At 42.4% G+C, this 13653-nt stretch overlaps 1 protein-coding gene and 1 long non-coding RNA gene across 2 annotated transcripts in view; both read right to left on the bottom strand.

The window, feature by feature from the left end:
* The window catches only part of LOC137624073 (zinc finger protein 585A-like), a 413407-nt gene that overhangs the window by 24325 nt on the left and 375429 nt on the right, over window positions 1-13653 (bottom strand). The window lies entirely within an intron of this gene.
* The window catches only part of LOC137616847 (uncharacterized), a 32133-nt gene that overhangs the window by 10930 nt on the left and 7550 nt on the right, over window positions 1-13653 (bottom strand). The window contains exon 2 of the long non-coding RNA XR_011039508.1: window positions 11113-11247. This is a non-coding gene — a long non-coding RNA (uncharacterized lncRNA). The remainder of the gene's footprint in view (window positions 1-11112; window positions 11248-13653) is intronic.

The raw sequence follows: 13653 nt of genomic DNA, 5'->3' as shown, positions 1-13653 counted from the left end.
CTCCACCACTTTGTTAAGCTGGAGGGACTTGAAGTTTATCAAGGCCAGAAGAACCGCCAACAACTCCTTGCAATTGATGTGAAGTGTCCTTTGCTCCTGATTCCATGTTCCCGAGCATTCCTGTCCGTCCAAAGTCGCACCCCAGCCCGTGTCTGATGTGTCCGAGAGGAGACGGCGGTCGGGTTTCTGAACAGCCAAAGGTAGACTTCCTTGAGAAGAAAGCTGTTCTTACACCACGCGAGAGAAGACCTCCTCTCTTCGGAAACAGGAACTGAGACCGTCTCTAGCGTCATGTCCTTTATCCAGTGAGCAGCTAGATGATACTGAAGGGGGGGAGGTGGAGTCTCCCTAACACGATGAACAGGGCCAGCGATGAAAGTGTCCCTGTTAGACTCATCCACTACCTGACTGAGCATCGGTTCCTTCTCAGCATGCTCTGGATGCATTCTAGGGCTTGGAAGATCCTTGGGGCCGACGGAAAAGCCCGAAAAGCTCGACTCTGAAGATCCATACCCAGGGAGACAATGGTCTGGGATGGGATGAGCTGAGACTCCTCAAAATTGACCAGGAGGCCCAGTTCCTTGGTCAGATCCATAGTCCATCTGAGAATCTCCAGACAGCGACGACTTGTGGGAGCTCTTAAAAGCCAGTCGTCTGACGGAGCCGGACACAAGATCATGGTACTGCTGCACAGTCTGTGAACTGTCAACCATGGGGAAGCGAGGAAGTACAGTGACAACCCGAAGCTGTCTAGACTGTCTGGGTCGTACAGACAACTCCTTATCGGGTTGCTGAGGTTGCCGCACTGCGTCACAACAAGTCACTTCTGCTGGTTGTTGAACGTCTTCCCAGTGACACACTGACTCCGTAAACAAAAAATCCTTTAACAAGGACTAAGCTTGGACTGCATGTCTTGCAACACAGCTCAAGGTCTATGGGAGCAGGTGTGGTAACAGACGGGGTTAGTGACTGAAGTGGAACCATTACCTTCCCTGGAAGCATGTTATGCTTAAATAAAAGTCCATAGGAGGCTACGCAGCTAAAGGCTCCTCTCCAAATGACAGAGTCCTCAAGGGAATATCAGAAGGAGGGAGAAAAGCACTTTCTCATCTACAGGGACCATATCCGAGAAAAGCTAAGTTCTCTCAGTGAGGGTTTCAATGGTGCAAAAGCAGCAGACTAGAAGGCAACGTTATGAAACTGCTTGACAGTCTAGTGAGTTGGCAACAACCAAAGATGTGTGACTGAGAAGCATGCGGTAAGGTATGCAGAGCATGTTGTATGCAGAGCATGCTGTATGCAGAGCATGCTGTATGTAGAGCATGTTGTATGCAGAGCATGCTGAATGCAGAGCATGCTGTATGCAGAGCATGTTGTATGCAGAGCATGCTGAATGCAGAGCATGCTGTATGCAGAGCATGTTGTATGCAGAGCATGCTGAATGCAGAGCATGCTGTATGCAGAGCATGTTGTATGCAGAGCATGCTGTATGCAGAGCATGCTGTATGTAGAGCATGTTGTATGCAGAGCATGCTGAATGCAGAGCATGCTGTATGCAGAGCATGTTGTATGCAGAGCATGCTGTATGCAGAGCATGCTGTATGCAGAGCATGCTGTATGCAGAGCATGCTGTATGTAGAGCATGCTGTAAGGTAAGCAGAGCGTGTTGCATGGCGTGTAACATTTCTCAGAAATTCCATGACCAGTGCTAGAGTGAGTAATATCGCATTACCGTCCATTGAAAGTGCACGTGCCGAGGGAATTGATTTAGACTGTTTTGTTGATGAATTTGATAGCCGGCATGATAATCGTAGAATTAAGCTACACTAAATGTACTATAATCTACTTCACCTCAGGAAAGGGAAACTCGCCCTGTTGGCAACACTGCATTACTTCATGCATGCTTGCATGGGGTTTTAATATCAACATAATATTTACCTTACATTCATAACTCATGATTCATTTTTGTTTTGAAGATATTTTTGCCATATTTTGCGATATTGTTAAAAATATATTGCAAGGAATACATATATATTTTTATATAAGTAATACAAATAACCTCCATTATCATAATGTTTGTGTAGGCATACATGTATATGATTACAAATGCAAGTTATGAAAGTAATGAGGTGTTATTATTGTCATTTGTTATTTCCAAGTTGAATGGGAAGAGGCTCAAGTTGAGGAGAAAGTGGCAGATGCATGCGTTGAGGTGGCTGACTCATAGCATGAGGTTGCTGCCTCAAGAGTTGCGCTTGCTGTAAGGGTTGCGGATGCTCAGTAGTAGGTTCCTGAGGAACGAGTTAAGGTTCCTGAGGTGTGAGCTGCGAGAGTTGAGGTAGCGGCTGCGCAGAACGCAGTTCTTGTCTCGCGAGTTGAGGTTCCTGAGGTGCTAGCCTAAGCTGCAGCGAGTGCTGAGGTGGCTGCCTCATTGATGGAAGAGGTTGTCGTACCTCAAGAGATTGTTGCCTCGCTGGTGGAACCGCAAGCGGAAGCGGAGGAAGTAAGGCATAAGATTCCTGCTCCCATTGCTGAGGTTGCCTTAAGGAAGGCGGAGGTTGCTGCACACCGCTGGTAACTGGCAACTCAGTACGCGGTAAGGTATCCTGAGGAACCTCAACATCGTACGCCTGGCAGACTGGACTGCGGTGAGGCGGAGCGATCGCAGGAGGAGGTGTAACCTTCTCAGCCTGACACTCACGCATTAAGACCGCAAGCTGTGACTGCATGGACTGCAGCAAAGTCATCTTGGGGTCGGCAGACGCTAAGGTCTGCTGAGGCAAAGCCTTAACAGAAGATGAGGTCTGTTGCGGCATCACCTTACCTCTCTTAGGAGGTGTGCAGTCACCTGATGACTGCGGAGAGTCAGAGCTAACCCAATGACTGCATCCGGGTTGTTGAACTCTAGAGGTCTGGACTTTACGTTTAAGAGGTCTTGAGACCTGAGTCCAGCGTTATCTCCCCGAAATTTCTTCTGCAGACGAGTAAAATAAGGGCTCAATCGTCTGCGGGTGGGAGTGACGGTCTCTGTAAGACACGCCCGCAACCACCGAGGATACTTCTGTGCGCCGATCAAGGCCTGCCGAACCCTTTTGCCCTTCGACATTGCTTCTCCCCTGGGCTTGGGAGCTTGCAAGAGGTCCCGGACTGGGAGGACGACTGGCACGCAAGAAGTACCCTCACGCACAACACTGACACACTTTGCGCTAATCACTTATCACTTTTGAATTTCTGTTTGCACTTATTTCACTGAACTCGAAACTTTAAGTGGTTTGTACCTGAAACACGCAATTCTATCCTTCTTTAAAAGTTAGTAATTGCGAAAACAGAATTACAATGTAACAGAAAAATCTAATGAAAGATAAATAATTCAGTGGCTGGAAAGAGACTAAACACTAGATCAAATAAACTACGTTTAAAATCTCTCACCGCATAAAGCTTGAGAACAAGAATAAACTCTAGAAACGTTTACCTTCTTCCCCTAAAGAGACTAGGGAGAAGAGCAAAAACGATAACAACGTTACTCGCTTGAACGAAACGTTTATCCTCCTCTCTCTCCCTCCGTCTCTATCTCTCTCTCTCTCTCTCTCTAGACTTAGAACCTGAGAGAAGAGCCCAATCATATATACTCGTTAAAACATATTATTGTTAAAGGAAAAAAACTGAAAGATTTCCCAAATAAAAAGTTCCTTTATTAGAATTAAAACCATTAAGCTAAGAAAGAATGAACAAAACGTTATAAACGGTTTACTCTTACTGCAACGTGACACCGTGAAAATTCTCTCTCTATCGTAATGATAGAGCGCAAGTTGAACGTTCTGAACGTCAACAACTGCAGAGACAAAACAAAACGTTAGTTCAACTTTGAAACAGTACGAGACTATCAAAGAAATTCTTTCAAAAACATTAAAATAGCATAATATGTTAACAGGTAAAACCGAAATGACGGGCTCAATGTTAATTAACTTCGGTACAAGAAAAGACCGCCTACTATTAGGAAAGGTCGAATATAAACAAATATAAAAATTAATTTTAATAATTTTATAATAAAAGGAAGTTAATCGAAGAGGCCTATAAAAGGCGGAGAGATATAAAATAAATCTATAACTTTTGTTAAGCAAAATTAAGAAAGAGAGTCTATACTCTCTTAGACACCAACACTTCCGTCTAAGGGAAGGGTCGGCCATTTAAAGGTGAAAGAGAGTTCATACTCTCTTCGTCACCATAATTAATCAAATTAATTCCAAAAGCTAGCTAAGCTAATAATAGAACTTCCTGAATAGCGAAAGCTGAAATCTTAGAGCAATACTTCACCAAAAACCGTGAACAAGACTCCAAAATTATAAGCGTATCCATGAACGTCTTGCCGGAAGCACGACAGAGGAAAAATTGAAGTGGTGTCAACAAGAAGTACTGCAGTACCTGGCCACAGGTGGCGCTTGTGAGTACACCCCCCTCTTGTATAGCGATCGCTGGCGTATCCCTTCCGTAGAATTCTGTCGGGCAACAGAGTTGACAGCTACATGATTATCGGGTAAGTTTAATATTGAAAAATTTATTTTAATATTACTCTTCTTCAAATATTTTATTTTCCTTTCCTCACTGGGTATTTCCCCTGTTGGAGCCCTTGGGCTTAGAGCATCTTGCTTTTCCAACTAGGGTTGTAGCTCCGCAAGTAGTAGTAATAATAATAATAATTTCTTTTTGTCATCAGCGATTTACTAATACACAGAAAATGTTCATATGACATACAGTATTATTATTCAATGGCCGCCAATATACCCATAAGGGAAAGCATCATGCAGAGCGTCTGAGACTAAAAACAAACAAAACTATAAAATTAACGTGTGTCGCTACCTAGAATTATGAAAAACAGACAATTATAACACTCAACTTGGGAGCAGGGATCTCCAAAACGACTGACATCTTCACAAACACCGAAACACAAAGCTATGAAAGCAACACGTCCAGAATCTCACTGGCGCTAGAACAGAATCTAACTGGCGCTAGAAAAGGAATGAGGGAAGAAGCGTGGGTAGTGGTAGGGATGGGGGGACGGTAGTCGTAGTAGAGGGCAGTAGTTGGATGTAGAACGGCACCTCGTAGTATCGGGGGATATTGAGGAAGGAGAGGGCTAATTGGTAAGGGACCTCTGGTAGTGGTTCTAACACGCCCCAGTTACTATACCGACGCTTTATTAGAGTGAGCGAGCTGGGTTTATTCCTGGCATTCCATGCAACTTTTTTCTCTGGTATATTTAGCAGTATTTATACCTTAGAAATGGTGCTATAAGGAGCATTTCATGGAGCGACACAGGTCGAGCCCAGAAAAACATTAATTATTATCATTCCTTTTCCGTACTGTATTCTACTATTCATTTATTATCTAACTATAAATTTCTTATCGCATCGATCAAAACCATAAACCCATTGCATTTCAAGTAACCCCTTTCCTTTTCAATGAGATTTTTTCACCTTTCTATAGATGTCTCTTTCCAGCTATTCTCTAAAGGGGTTAACTACTGCACTGCAATCGTTCAGTGGCTACTTTCCTATTGGTAAGGGTAGAAGAGACTCTCTAGCTATGGTAAGCAGCTCTTCTAGGAAAAGGACTCTCCAAAATCAAACCATTGTTCTCCAGTCTTGGATAGTGCCATAGTCTCTGTGCCATGGTCTTCCACTGTCCTGGGTTAGAATTCTCTTGCTTGAGGGTGCACTCAGGCACATTATTCTATCTATTTCCTGACTGAGCTATTCTTCCCTAATGGAGTCTTTGGGCTTACAGCATCCTGCTTTTCCAACTAGGGTTGTAACTTAGCTGGTAATAATACTACGGCTATTCAGATAAACTAGTCTTCCTCCTTTGCCCAATATTCTTGAACATTAAAAACCAGAGGAATTACAGATGAGGGAGAAATTATATATAAAACGAGCCTCTTCAGTCCTTTCTAAGCTATAAAAATAGCACTACCAAGGAACATGTTTAAAACATGTTGAGAACTGCCTCAATAATAGCCCTACTGTCGTCATTAACCTGATCTTAAATGAACTGCTCATAAGTTTCGTAACTGTTGCTTTCCCATCAACCCATGCCGACTGACTTCAGGGCCCTGACCTTATCTGCTGCCCATCAAAAGTTTCACTTAAATAGATTAAAGTTTGGGACGACTTAAAGGGAGATATTTCTTCATCACACTGTTAAAAAGAAAGAAAAAATATTTGTATAAGAAGACCCTGATGGTATGAAAACTGTAAATACAGTGAACCCTCGCTACTTCGCGGTTCGACAATCGCGGATTCACCACTTCGCGGGGTTTTCCCATAACCCATATATATATACATATCGCGGATTTTCCGGAAAATTCGAAAATACCGCGAAATCTGAAGACAACCAAATACGATATTTTGTTACCTGTAATTCCATTAATACTGTAATTAGTAATATCTGCTCTTACTGATTGTTCATTGCATTACATATGATATATAATTCAGCACAGAAAGAAATAAAACACGAAAAGAGAATGTGATCATACGATAATTCAGTACGTAGTAAAATTAAATCGAACATGAAACGCAAATCAGATGCAGTCATACCATATTAGAATGGTGTGTATTGTAATGGATGTGCTTCTTTTCCATGAATCTTTTGTATGTATACGTACGTAGTACAGTACTGCATCCAATAATATTCTTTGTTGCAAAAATCACATTTCGAATAAGCGTACGAGAGAGAGAGAGAGAGAGAGAGAGAGAGAGAGAGAGAGAGAGAGAGAGAGAGAGAGAGAGAGAAAGAGAGAGAGAGAGAGAGAGAGAGGCGTAAAATAGCGTACGTAAATTTTTATTATTATTGTTATTATTATTATTATTGTTGTTGTTGTTAATAAAATTATTATTGTTATTATTATTATCATTATTATTATTATTATTACTGTACAGTATTATTATCATTATTTATTATTATTATGGTATTGTACTTAATCTACGTACGTTCATTATGCGCGGGGCATCTTCTATGAGTAACCAACGCATCATAGTACTGTAAGACGGGTTGTGATTGGTTCAAGCGCTGATAGATGACGAATCAGAACTCAAGTTTTGTTATCTAGCCTGTGATTGGTGTTTTGCCCGCATCTTCTACCCGCAGCATCAAAGTTCTCGCGGGGCTGGATCGTTCACTTTCTCTTTCCGCGTATTGCTGAGTAGACGTTCTTAAGTTTGTGAAGTTTAATCTGTGCTGTGTGCGACTGTTTTAAGTTGAACTTTTTGTTGAACTTTCTGTTAAATCCTACTGTACAATGCCTCCCAAGCGTTCTGCTTCTAGTAAGGCTGGTAGTGAGCCTAAACGCCACCGAAGGATGATGACGATAGCTGAGAAGGTTACGCTTCTCGACATGTTAAAAGATGGTAGAAGTTACGCGGCCGCCGGCCGCCATTTTGGCATCAACGAATCCACCGTTCGCTATATCAAAAAGGACGAGGCGAACATTAGAAAGACTGCTGCAATCACCTTTAGCAGATCAGCGAAGCGAGTCGTTACAACGCGTAATAAAACGATTGTACGCATGGAAGGTGCTTTAGCTGTGTGGATTGCCGACTGCCGGAAGAAGAACATAGCCTTGGATACGAACACCATCCAAACAAAGGCTTTGAGTTTATATGAGAATTTTGCTGCAAAGGAACCTAAAGACGACGACGGCAACCATGCTGAAGATGATGATGATGCAGATGATCCTCAACCAGGGACATCCACTGATTCCCAGCCTCAGAAACGTTTTTCCGCAAGCAAAGGATGGTTAGCGAAGTTTCAGAAACGCTTCGCCCTGAAAAGCGTTTCCCTGCATGGGGAGTCTGCTTCCGCTGACACTGCCGCTGCTGAAACTTACGTGAACCAGACGTTCAAGAATATTATCGCCGAAGGTGGATACAAGCCGGAACAAGTCTTTAATATGGATGAGACTGGCTTGTTTTGGAAGAGAATGCCGTCGCGAACTTTCCTGTTCAAAGAGGAAGCCAAAGCCTCTGGCTTTAAGGCATTCAAGGATCGCGTTACCCTCGTGATGTGTGGCAATGCTGCTGGATTTTTGTTAAAGCCGGGGCTTATTTATAAGTCGAAAAATCCTCGCGCTTTGAAAAATAAAAATAAGAATCTCCTTCCCGTGTACTGGATGCATAATCAAAAAGCATGGATTACGAAGATGCTGACCTCCAACTGGTTCCACCAGTGTTTCATCCCGCAAGTCCATGAATATCTCTTAGAGAAGGGCTTGCCATTCAAGATCCTTCTCCTTATGGATAACGCTGGTGGACACGCAACTGACCTGTCGCGTGAGGGCGTTCAGGTTGAGTTCCTGCCACCCAACACCACGTCATTAATTCAACCGATGGACCAGGGGGTTATCAGGGCGTTCAAGGCCCTCTACACGAAGAATACCTTGGCGGACCTCGTTGCGTGTGTGGATGCTGCCCAAGATGACGAGGATGAAGATTTCAACTTGAAGGCGTACTGGCGGCAGTACACCATAGCCACGTGCCTGCAGAATATTCAGAAGGCACTTCAAGAGATGAAACCTGCAACCGTGAATGCGAGCTGGAAGAAGCTGTGGCCCGATATTGTTTACGACGACAAGGGATTTACTCCGTCGGAAATCCAACACTCTGCAATACGGAAATCTGTGCAGTTGGCTGCCATAATTGGAGGTGACGGGTTTGGCGACATGACGACTGAAGACGTCGACGAGTTGTTGGACTGCCATTCCCAGCCCCTAACTGACGCAGACCTCGAAGACCTGACGAAATCGGCAAGTGAGGAAGAGAGTGAGGGTACCCAGGAAGAGACCCAAGAAAATGTCGAAGAAACGGGCTTAACATTAGAACGGCTTGCCAAGTTCTGCAACCATATCAAGGAGGCGAAAGAAATGTTACAAGAGTGGGACGAGGATATGGTTCGCTCGATGCAATTCTCCAATAAGGTCGATGACATCATGACTCCCTACAGGATGCTCTTGGATCGAAAAAAGAAGCAGCGGCAACAACTTCCGATCACAATGTTCTTCCAGCCTCGCAAAAAAGAGCCAGTTCCTCCTGCTAGTACGCCTTCGGAAGAAATTGAAGAAGTTTCCCAGGAAGAAGTTGAAGAGGTGTCCCAGGAAAAGACACCTCCGTCTGAAGAGACGTAAAATACTATCATTGACTGCACAGTAGAACACATCATCAGCTTCATCATCATCATTTCTACTGTGCAGCAAATTCATCGCCATCACCATTCAAGTTTTTCTTCAACTTCTTTCGTGGTGAGTACAGTAACAATCTTTATTTTTTACTTTAACCTGTTTTATAGTTTAGTAATGTACGTACTGTATGCATTAAGTTAAAGGGAAGGTTTTAAAAGTCTACATGTTGTAACCTATCATATTTTTTTTGTTTAAAATTTACATTTACGTACGTAAAACAATCTCTCTCTCTCTCTCTCTCTCTCTCTCTCTCTCTCTCTCTCTCTCTCTCAAATTGTTTTCCTGCTTTGCTACGTACAAGTACTGTATAATTTATATTTGTAAGGTAACATATTTTGTAAATGCTTTTACTGTAAATACTGTATGTACTGTATCATTATTTATCACTATCATCATGCGCGTTAAATGCCTTGTTTGTTCTGAGCGTGGTTGTTTACTGAGCGTACACGCCGTCGTTTCAGGCGGCGTCATAAAGAAAAAGATTTCATTTGGAAGTCCTAAGAAAAATACGTAAACTAAAACATTGGTAATAAAAAAATCAACATACAGTACTGTATAATCAATATAATCGATGCAAAAACTAACCTATACATATATGTGTACACTAAATGAGTTTGTTTCTTCATTATGATCAGAGATGAACGTAAACAAAACATTGGTTGCCATTTTTTATCGTGCTTTTTAGGTGTTTAGGAAACGCATGATATAAAATCGCCTTTAATATTTGTGCCTGTTTTAGTTTAGGGTGCTGTAGTACATGCATTAAGTGTTCTGTACATTAAAGGGTGGTTTGTTAACAGTACTACGTACAAGGGAAGGTTTTAAAAGTCTGAATATACATGTTAAATAAATAGGTAAATATGATGTCACTACTTCGCGGATTTTCACCTATCGCGCCCGCGTCTGGAACCTATCTACCGCGATAAACGAGGGTTCACTGTATGCAGCGACCACGTAGAGACTGCATGAGACACAAAGGGATCAGGGACAGAAAGGGTCGCACTGGGTTAAGAGAGAGCGTCGGGGTGTTAACGCCGACGCGACCAGAAACTTACTGGAGAGCGAGACCTGAGCAAGCATGCTCCCTGACCCCGGGTCGTCTCTGGGCGCGTATCACTCCACCAGAGATACCCCGCATAGAAAACGGGAGTAAGGTAAACTACACAAAATTCTGGTCGGATGGGAGGAGATCCCAGATACTCCTAAGAAAGTAGTTCGAGGTAAGTACTTTGTGTTGGAACAACTGTAAATATGCAGCAAACACAATTTGACCTATAACTATAGTGTACGTTTCTGTACTAAACCATTGAGTAGTAACCTCTACGTGGAGTCAGACATACAGATTTTTTTCACAGCTCCCTTGAATTCTAGGCAATTTAAGCCTAGATCTTCATTTCAACATGTTTCACAAGGATCTAATGAGTCTTTCCATTTGTTGTCCCCCCCACCCCCAACTCTTTCCAGTCTAATTCTTCTTTCCTTCTTTTGTCATATGTTTGCTTAAATCTCTTGACTTATAACAAATCAAAAGATAATGGTCATGTGTGGGGAGGGGAAAAGTGCAGACAAGGGGAAGTGTGGTGAAGCACAATTGAAAATAATATGGACGTCATAGATATTCCAAAAACTGAGATGATTAGGAAATTGGATAAGTCAATGAAGTGGTTCAAAAGGAATTAAATGATGAATCACTCTAATAATAGCTCAGAAAGCAAGGTAGAAAAGGGACATGTTATTGAAGAGAACTGTGGCGATAACTCGTTCATTTTAATCACATATAATTTATCAAAATACCGTTTGAAAAAACCATGATACGGATGAAGTATCTTTTCCATGTACTACAAAATTTATGTGAAGGAGTTATCGAACTTCAAATGCTGTACCTTTTCCGTGATCCACGTCATACACTTCCCCCTCGTTGATGCACCCGCCTCCAGTCTGACTAGTGGCGACGAAGCGCGACGTCCCCAGAGCCTCGTGTATGGCGTCGTACATTTTCGATGTCATGGCAAAAGCTCCTGAAATTGTCATGGAGAATATCAGCACATAATACAGTACAGTAATCAATAAAATTCAATGTATTAAATACAGTAATATATCTAAACATGTACTAGAGCAATGTATAAGCATAATGAATACCAACATCAGAGTAAAATTCTTTTTAAACAAAATTGATTTTCTAGTACAAAATTTTCATTTTACAATTACTTTAGCTTATTTTTATGTACAATTCAATTTCAGACGCATTCCCCTCGGTATCTGCACGACATCGATGCCTCCAGTAGCAGTACTGTAAAAGGCATTTTCTACAGAGCCTCACATTGAATGGCTAGAACTCGATAGTATTTTTACAAGGTTTTAAATCAATTTGTCTAACCCAGATTAAAATTGACCAATATGTTATTTTTATTAATAAAATAAATTTTTGAATATACTTACCCGGTGATCATATAAGCTGTCAGCTCTGCTGCCCGACAGAAAAACCTAAGGACAAAATACGCCAGCGATCGCTATACAGGTGGGGGTGTACATCAACAGCGCCATCTGTCGAGCAGGTACTCAAGTACTCCATGTAAACACAGAACCAATTTTCTCCTCGGTCCACTGGGTCTCTATTGGGGAGGAAGGGAGGGTCCTTTAATATATGATCACCGGGTAAGTATATTCAAAAATTTATTTTATTAATAAAAATAACATTTTTCAATATTAAACTTAGCCGGTGATCATATAAGCTGATTCACACCCAGGGGGGTGGGTAGAGACCAGCAATAATTGTTTACATTATTAAGAGCTAAGTATTTTGTATTTCATTTTAGCAGTTATTCAAAATAACAAACATAAAATAAATAAGTACCTGGTAAGGAAGTCGACTTGAACAATTACTCTGCCTTTTTAAGTACGTCTTCCTTACTGAGCCTCGCGATCCTCATAGGATGCTGTGCGACTCCTAGGAGCTGAAGTATCAAGGGTTGCAACCCATACTAAAGGACCTCATCAAAACCTCTAATCTAGGCGCTTCTCAAGAAAAGAATTTGACCACCCGCCAAATCAACCAGGATGCGAAAGGCTTCTTAGCCTTCCGGACAACCCAAAAACAACAATAAAAAACATTTCAAGAGAAAGATTAAAAAAGGTTATGGAATTAGGGGAATGTAGTGGTTGAGCCCTCCCCCACTACTGCACTCGCTGCTACGAATGGTCCCAGGGTGTAGCAGTTCTCGTAAAGAGACTGGACATCTTTAAGATAAAAAGACGCGAACACTGACTTGCTTCTCCAATAGGTTGCGTCCATTATACTCTGCAGAGATCTGTTTTGTTTGAAGGCCACTGAAGTTGCGACAGCTCTAACTTCATGTGTCCTTACCTTCAGCAAAGCATGGTCTTCCTCATTCAGATGGGAATGAGCTTCTCGTATCAACAGTCTGATATAATAGGAAACTGCATTCTTTGACATAGGTAAAGAAGGTTTCTTAATAGCACACCATAAAGCTTCTGACTGTCCTCGTAAAGGTTTAGTTCGTTTTAAATAGAACTTAAGAGCTCTAACAGGGCACAAGACTCTTTCTAGTTCATTTCCAACCAAATTAGAAAGGCTTGGAATATCGAACGATTTCGGCCAAGGACGAGAAGGTAGTTCGTTTTTGGCTAGAAAACCAAGCTGCAAAGAACATGTAGCCGTTTCAGATGAAAATCCGATGTTCCTGCTGAAGGCGTGTATCTCACTGACTCTTTTAGCTGTAGCTAAGCAGACAAGGAAAAGAGTCTTTAAAGTGAGATCTTTAAAGGAGGGTGATTGTAGCGGCTCGAACCTTTCTGACATAAGGAATCTTAGTACCACGTCTAAATTCCAACCTGGTGTGGCCAAACGACGCTCCTTCGAGGTCTCAAAAGACTTAAGGAGGTCCTGTAGATCTTTGTTGTTGGAAAGATCTAAGCCTCTGTGACGGAAGACTGCTGCCAACATGCTTCTGTAACCCTTGATCGTGGGAGCTGAAAGAGATCTTTCCTTCCTCAGATATAAAAGGAAGTCAGCTATTTGAGTTACAGAGGTACTGGTTGAGGATACTGATACCGACTTGCACCAGCTTCGGAAGACTTCCCACTTCGACTGGTAGACTCTAAGAGTGGATGTCCTCCTAGCTCTAGCAATCGCCCTGGCTGCCTCCTTCGAAAAGCCTCTAGCTCTCCAGAGTCTTTCGATAGTCTGAAGGCAGTCAGACGAAGAGCGTGGAGGCTTGGGTGTACCTTCTTTACGTGTGGCTGACGTAGAAGATCCACTCTTAGCGGAAGTGTTCTGGGAACGTCCACTAGCCATTGCAGTACCTCGGTGAACCATTCTCTCGCGGGCCAGAGGGGAGCAACCAACGTCAACCTTGTCCCTTCGTGAGAGGCGAACTTCTGCAGTACCTTGTTGACAATCTTGA

Source organism: Palaemon carinicauda, chromosome 2 (genome assembly GCF_036898095.1).
Source record: "Palaemon carinicauda isolate YSFRI2023 chromosome 2, ASM3689809v2, whole genome shotgun sequence".
Classification (NCBI taxonomy): domain Eukaryota; kingdom Metazoa; phylum Arthropoda; class Malacostraca; order Decapoda; family Palaemonidae; genus Palaemon; species Palaemon carinicauda.
Note: the sequence above shows the minus strand (reverse complement) of the source record. Positions and strands in the feature narration are given on the sequence as shown.